General features: G+C 42.5%; 1 long non-coding RNA gene across 2 annotated transcripts in view; it reads right to left on the reverse strand.

The window, feature by feature from the left end:
• The window catches only part of LOC113913110, a 78681-nt gene extending 74861 nt beyond the window's left edge, over positions 1-3820 (reverse strand). The window contains exons 1-2 of one of the 2 annotated variants that reach the window (XR_003517094.1): positions 3572-3820; positions 2284-2348 (exon numbers count right to left, since the gene is read on the reverse strand). This is a non-coding gene — a long non-coding RNA (uncharacterized LOC113913110). The remainder of the gene's footprint in view (positions 1-2283; positions 2349-3571) is intronic. The other variant, XR_003517095.1, reaches the window with a different exon arrangement.
• Positions 3821-6000: the final 2180 nt, after the last annotated feature.

The following is a 6000-nucleotide window of genomic DNA, read 5'->3' on the forward strand; positions in this document are numbered from 1 at the left end:
ACCTGCGATACAGAAACAGAAGCTTTTAACAAAACCTTTGTTATAACAATGACGTTTTTAATTTCCTTTCCATCTATGTGTATATTTTCATAGTATGCATATACATATTATGCATATGAAAATCCTAATGGCTGACATTAATCTATTCTCTTCTTACTGATAAAATGATCTAAGAAATTTTTCTTTTTAAAGAATTTTTAAATGGCCCTATAATATGGAGAGCTTAGCTCCTTTGAAAGGCATTCCCCACACTGAAAGGTTTTGATTCATTTCTGCATATCACAAGTAAACTCTCAAAAGGCTTTCTACCAAGTGACCATCTCCAACCACAGAGGTGAATTCCATCTCCATGAATTTGGGTAGAGTTTCAAACTAATGAAGAGTGACGGCAGCAGCCCCAGGATTTCCATACCACCTTCATCATCTCAAGAAAATGTGTAACGGAACCTCAGGAAAGTTAACTACTACACATACTTCGAACTCAACCACCCAGAGAATATTTTCCATCTGCAATATCAACTGTCCTGGTGTAAGTTTCTTTTTTACCACCATGATTATTAAAAATAACTTCTTAAAACATAACTTTAACCGACAGTGCACCTGGCGATCCCGCGGTTCTCTTATTTCAACAAGTGTTTGGACAGAATAGACACAGGAATGCCCTTTCTACCAGCCTCCAACCACCTTCCAACCTTTTTCCCAGTCGCAACCTTCAGAACCATCTCCTCTGCCACCCTCTGCCGCTGGGACCAGCCAACACCCTACTTGGGGCTTAGCTCATTACCGATCAACCATGAGCCCCCAGATCCGTCAGAATTATCCCACCGAGGTAGAGGCCGCGGGCAACCGCCTGCTCAGCGTGCATCTGCGGACCTCCTACACCTACCTCCCTCTGGGCTTCTACTTCGAGCCGGACGACGTGGCTCCGGAGGCCCTGGGCCATTCCGCCAGTTGGCTGAGAAGCGCGAGGGCGCCCGAGTGTCTCTTGAATGCAAAACCAGCAGGTCGGCCGCGCCCTCTTCCAAAGGTGTAAAAGCTGTCCCAAGATGAGTGGGTAAAATACTGGATGCCGTGCAAGCCGCCCTGGTTCTGGACAAGAATCTGAACCAGGCGCGTCTGGATCTGCGCGCCCTGGGGGCTGCCTGCGCGCACCCGCGCTCTGGGACTTCCCGGAGAGCCACTTCCTGGATGAGCAGGTGAAACTTACCGAGGAGATCGACCACCTGACTCACTTCCGCAGGCTGGCACGTCTAGGAGCCCCGCGGCCTTTGAAGGCCCTTCTGCCATCCCCCTGGTGCCCAGGCTTGTGCCTGAGACTCTCCCTGCAGCCACTAGGCAGCTTTTCAACCACCCTGGAAACAAAGCTTTTTGCAGCAAAAATAAAAAAAAGTGTGTGTGTGTGTATACAAATATATATACATATATACCTATACATATATATTTATATTTTACATATATGCAAAACTTTAACCAGATAGAAATATTGATAATGTTCTGTGTTGGTAAAGAATTAAACAGTATTGGGACGCCTGGGTGGCTCAATCGGTTAAGCGGCTGCCTCCGGCTCAGGTCATTATCCCAGAATCCTGGAATCGAGCCCCATGTCCAGCTCCCCAGCTCAGTGGGAAGTCTGCTTCTCCCTCTCCCTCTGCTTGCTGCTCCTCTTGCTTGTGCTCTCTCTCTCTAATTAATTAAAAAAGAAGCAGTATTTACACTGTTTACTGCGGAGTAAATTCAGGCAAATTTCTCGAAGGCAGTCTGGCCATGTATATCAGAGTTAACTGGTATGTGAGACTATCATACCCTTTGACCCAATAATCCCTCTTCTAGGAATTTATCTAAAGTAATTAAGTACAAAAAGAAGTGCACATAAGATGTTCATTGTTCTATTATTTATAATAAAAAAAGTAGAATCTATTTAGATTCTCATTAATGGAAAATTTGTTCAATACCATGGACTATTAGGTGGCTATGAAAAAAAGCTACACTGATCATGTAAAAACACACAAGATATATTATTGACTGAAAAGTATTAGGTTAAAGATCAGAATATTGTGTATAATATATATATAAAATATATATTTATACTTATATATAATGGAAATACCACATGTGCTTATGTAAGAAAAGCTATATACTAAACTGTTAACAATGATTATCTCTGGGGAGAAAGGGCTTTTTGGTAGAATGAGGGGATGGTTACTTTTGTTTTCCTTCTTACCCTCCTACAATTTTCGATTTATAAAGAACATGTATTACTTTCATTTTTTCAACAAAGAATACCTTTTCAACTATTTTCTGTCTTCAAAAATCCTTTTCAACTGTTTTCACTTTGTCCTCCATACCACCTGTACACAATAAAACCCCACCAAAATCTCACATATGCAGAAACCAAAATATTTATTAATATGTATTATTATAAAGTTAATGAAAGTTTGGGGGAGCCTATGGAGCTAGCTACCAGTAGTCCTGGGGCAGGTGCTGGATCCGAACGAACATGGTTTGGCTGAGGTCTGGTTTGTCTATCAGTTGCAATGTCTACTCTGATTTAAATATCAATAGGGACAACTCTGGGCTCATAACTGGCTGAGACTTCAAAGGCAGTGCCAACAACCCAGTTATCTCCCTGTTAATTGGTACCCATTTCACAACCGTGGAAGTAAGTCTAAGAGACTACTGAGATGTGGCAACACACTTTGCCTCCCTGCTTCCAAAGATGGGCTTACATGCTACTCTCTTCACCAGGCCTCGATCCAATCCACAGCCACCGTCTTAGCTAAGTTTCTTAGTATAAGAAACGTAGCCTGCCCCTATTTGAGAATGGGGCTGAGTGAGAACAAGAGCCATAGCCAACCACTCTATCTGATTTTACTTATTGTGGGTGCCTTGTTGCAAGGCACCTCATACGCTTTACCATATATACTTTTAAATCATCAGTCTCTACCAGATTGCTTTCATGCATTTTTTCCATGCTTTCTCTATACCATTCCCTTCCACATTCCCCCAGGGAGATTTTTTTCCCCCACTGGCCCTTCAAGAGGCAGTTCAAATGCAGTCCCGTTTATGTGAAGCCATAGAAATTCCTGTCCTCAACTCAGAAAATGCTTCACTCTCTTCTCTGATCTTACCCACTACTTTGTACTTCTGTCGATGCACTGTGAACACAGGCTTGCCCTGTAATTTGTTGTGTACATCTCTGCCTTCCCAAAAGGTAGTACGAGCTTTCAAAAACTCTCTCACCATCATCCTCATGCTTTACTTACGCTTTTCTGCCTGCACTATACTTACCCAGCAAAATGTCAACACTGGGTTAAGCCAACCCCCTGCCTTTTGCACCCCTACACCGAGACTGCTGAAGAATATAAGTAACATTGCAAAGTGCTGTCGCTACTCCGTGTCTCCAACAGTAACTGGACCCTGAGTACTGCCCAGGGCAGCCCCTCCCCCATGGCTTACACATAGCAGTCCCTCAAAATCTTCCCACCCTACTCGAGCTGTCTGCGCCCACCAGATTCCTCCCCACCCTCAGCAGGTAATTTGGATTACTATTATAAAGAGAGAGACTACTCACCAGGAACTGCCTCAAACTCTTCTCCACTTCCATCTCTCCCCAATTTATGCCTACGTATGTAGCCATCGGATGCTATTGGTGCCCCACTCAGATCCCCTTTATAAAGTGGCAGGTGTTCTTGTCCCTCAGCCGTTCCGCAGGCTGTTTAAAATTCTTAGCTACTGCCTTCCCTGGAGAATTGCCCTCAGCCAGACAGAACCCCTATAGTCTGGAAGATTATGCCCCGCTCCTCTGACGAGCAGACCTCAACCAATGAATGATTGACACAGGAGGAAAAGGCCAGTCTGGGCCTCAAGGTGAGTAACCTGGGTGCAGTTTATGATGCTGCCCCTCCCTCTATGATCACAGATGATGTTAGTTTCCAGTCAAGATCACACTCTTGACTATCCTATCATACGTCTCCCATTCCTTCTCCTGAGAGCACCCCCCCACCCACACTCAACTTGAAAGAGAATCCCTGTCCCAGGCTCTGCTCCTAGAGAACCCAACCTAGGACACATCCTCATCCCTATCTCCTTTCCTCCTGGCAGTGTGGAAAAGGTGACTCTCTCCTGTCCAAGGCCAATGTGCTCTGGTCCCTGCCCTCTCCTTCCTTCTCACAGACTGTCCTGTCATCAGCTCCCTCTCTTTACTGGAGCTTCCAATTCTCCCCTCTTCATGGCCTCTTTCCCATATGAATATATTCAAGATCGTTCTTTCTTACAACTAAACAAAAAACTCCATCAACTATCTCCCTCTTATTTTCTTTCCAGTCTTTATAGATGACACATATTGAAAAAGCAACCTGTAACTACTATTTTCACTTTTTTTCCTCCTAGGGTATGTAATTCTCTAAGATACGGAGTATCAAAAGAGGAAAAGACATTGGAAGGAAAATGAATTCTGTTTCTGATACATTAAGTCTGAGATGCCTATCATATTAAATTTAAAATGTCTAATAGGCAATTGATATTGAGGGTTTCGAGAAGTGATGTGATGGTAATATTTAACTGGCTCTCTGGCGGATGGGGGAATGCACGCATATATCTATACATAAGTTGTATACATTTTACTGATATGGAGGATGCGTAGTTCCTAATTTACAAATAATAATAAAGCATATAATACTCTTTAGTGTAAATATTTTTTCACCAATCAATTCTCACAAAACGTTTTTGTTGACTTTTGCAAACTCTTGTATCCACAGCCAACCTGTGATTGCAGCTGATGAATAAGGACACTTATGTCACAAATACGGTTATTTATGTTTACATTAGGAAGTGAGAGAAAGTGAAACGCTGAAAACATGGGACAGAACTTCTCTTGTGGCACCTGGATGGCTCCAGTCAGTTAAACGTCTGCCTTCGGCTCAGGTCATGATCTCAGTGCCCTAGGATCAAGCCCCGCATCGGGCTCCCTGCTCAGCGGGGAGTCTGCTTCTCCCTCTCCTGCTGCCCCTCCCCCTGGCTTGGGCTCTCTCTCTCCAAAAAATAAATAAAATCTTGAAAAAAAAAAAAGAACTTCTCTTGTTCACTAGTGATATGAGCACATTTTTTTGCTGAATTGGGTAATAGTTTTTGAATATTAGAAGAATATTTCTTCAATTTTTTGTGTTACTCACAATGTAACAGCTATAGACCAACACACTATTAAACTTAATCTCCATTATTAACATTTACTCAGTCACTTTAAGTCTAGACAATCAATAAAACAACAGACTAAGGCCTGATTTGTAGCATTTCCTGATTTCCATGGTGTCGACACTCCTGCTGTGGCAGTTTTCAAGTGACCAACATGACATCACTGAACGCAGAGTTGGAAGAGATGCACAGTTGCACACCGTTATATAAGATTTCCAAAAATACAATAGATATGCAAAATCTCAAGAGCATCGATAATAAAAGAGTAGCAAGATGGTTAAAAGTGAGTTTTAACTATCTATTACCTTTGTTTTCAATATACTTTTAATTGTAAATTTATATAATTTTAATAACGGCTGGCTTTGCAACCCACCAGCTCACATGATTCTGGAAAACTTAACGATTGGCTCTCGTGAGCCAGTACAGGCTGGCTACAACACACCACTAGTTTAAAATGAATCTGGCCCAGGAAAGAAAGTGCATATGTGGTAGTCAAACCAGGGATATGGATGGAATTCCCTCAGGGAAAAATATACTTAATAAAAAGGTAAGAGATGGTAGTGAGGATGAACCCCTGGGGGAAATCACCATTTAAGGGGCAATCAAAAGTGAGCATGGGAGAAGATGAGCAATAGCTGATAAAGTGGGAATGGAAGCAGCAGAGGGCATCAGCTGGTCAAGAAACAGGGAGTGGTTAACAAGAGGTGATCACAAGGAATGAAAATTATCCATTCATTTATGGGATCATTTGTTCATTCATTCAATATTTAATTTTTTTTTTGAGCACTCTCAAGTGCTTGGAAATCTAGT

This window comes from Zalophus californianus, chromosome 14 (genome assembly GCF_009762305.2).
Source record: "Zalophus californianus isolate mZalCal1 chromosome 14, mZalCal1.pri.v2, whole genome shotgun sequence".
Taxonomy (NCBI): domain Eukaryota; kingdom Metazoa; phylum Chordata; class Mammalia; order Carnivora; family Otariidae; genus Zalophus; species Zalophus californianus.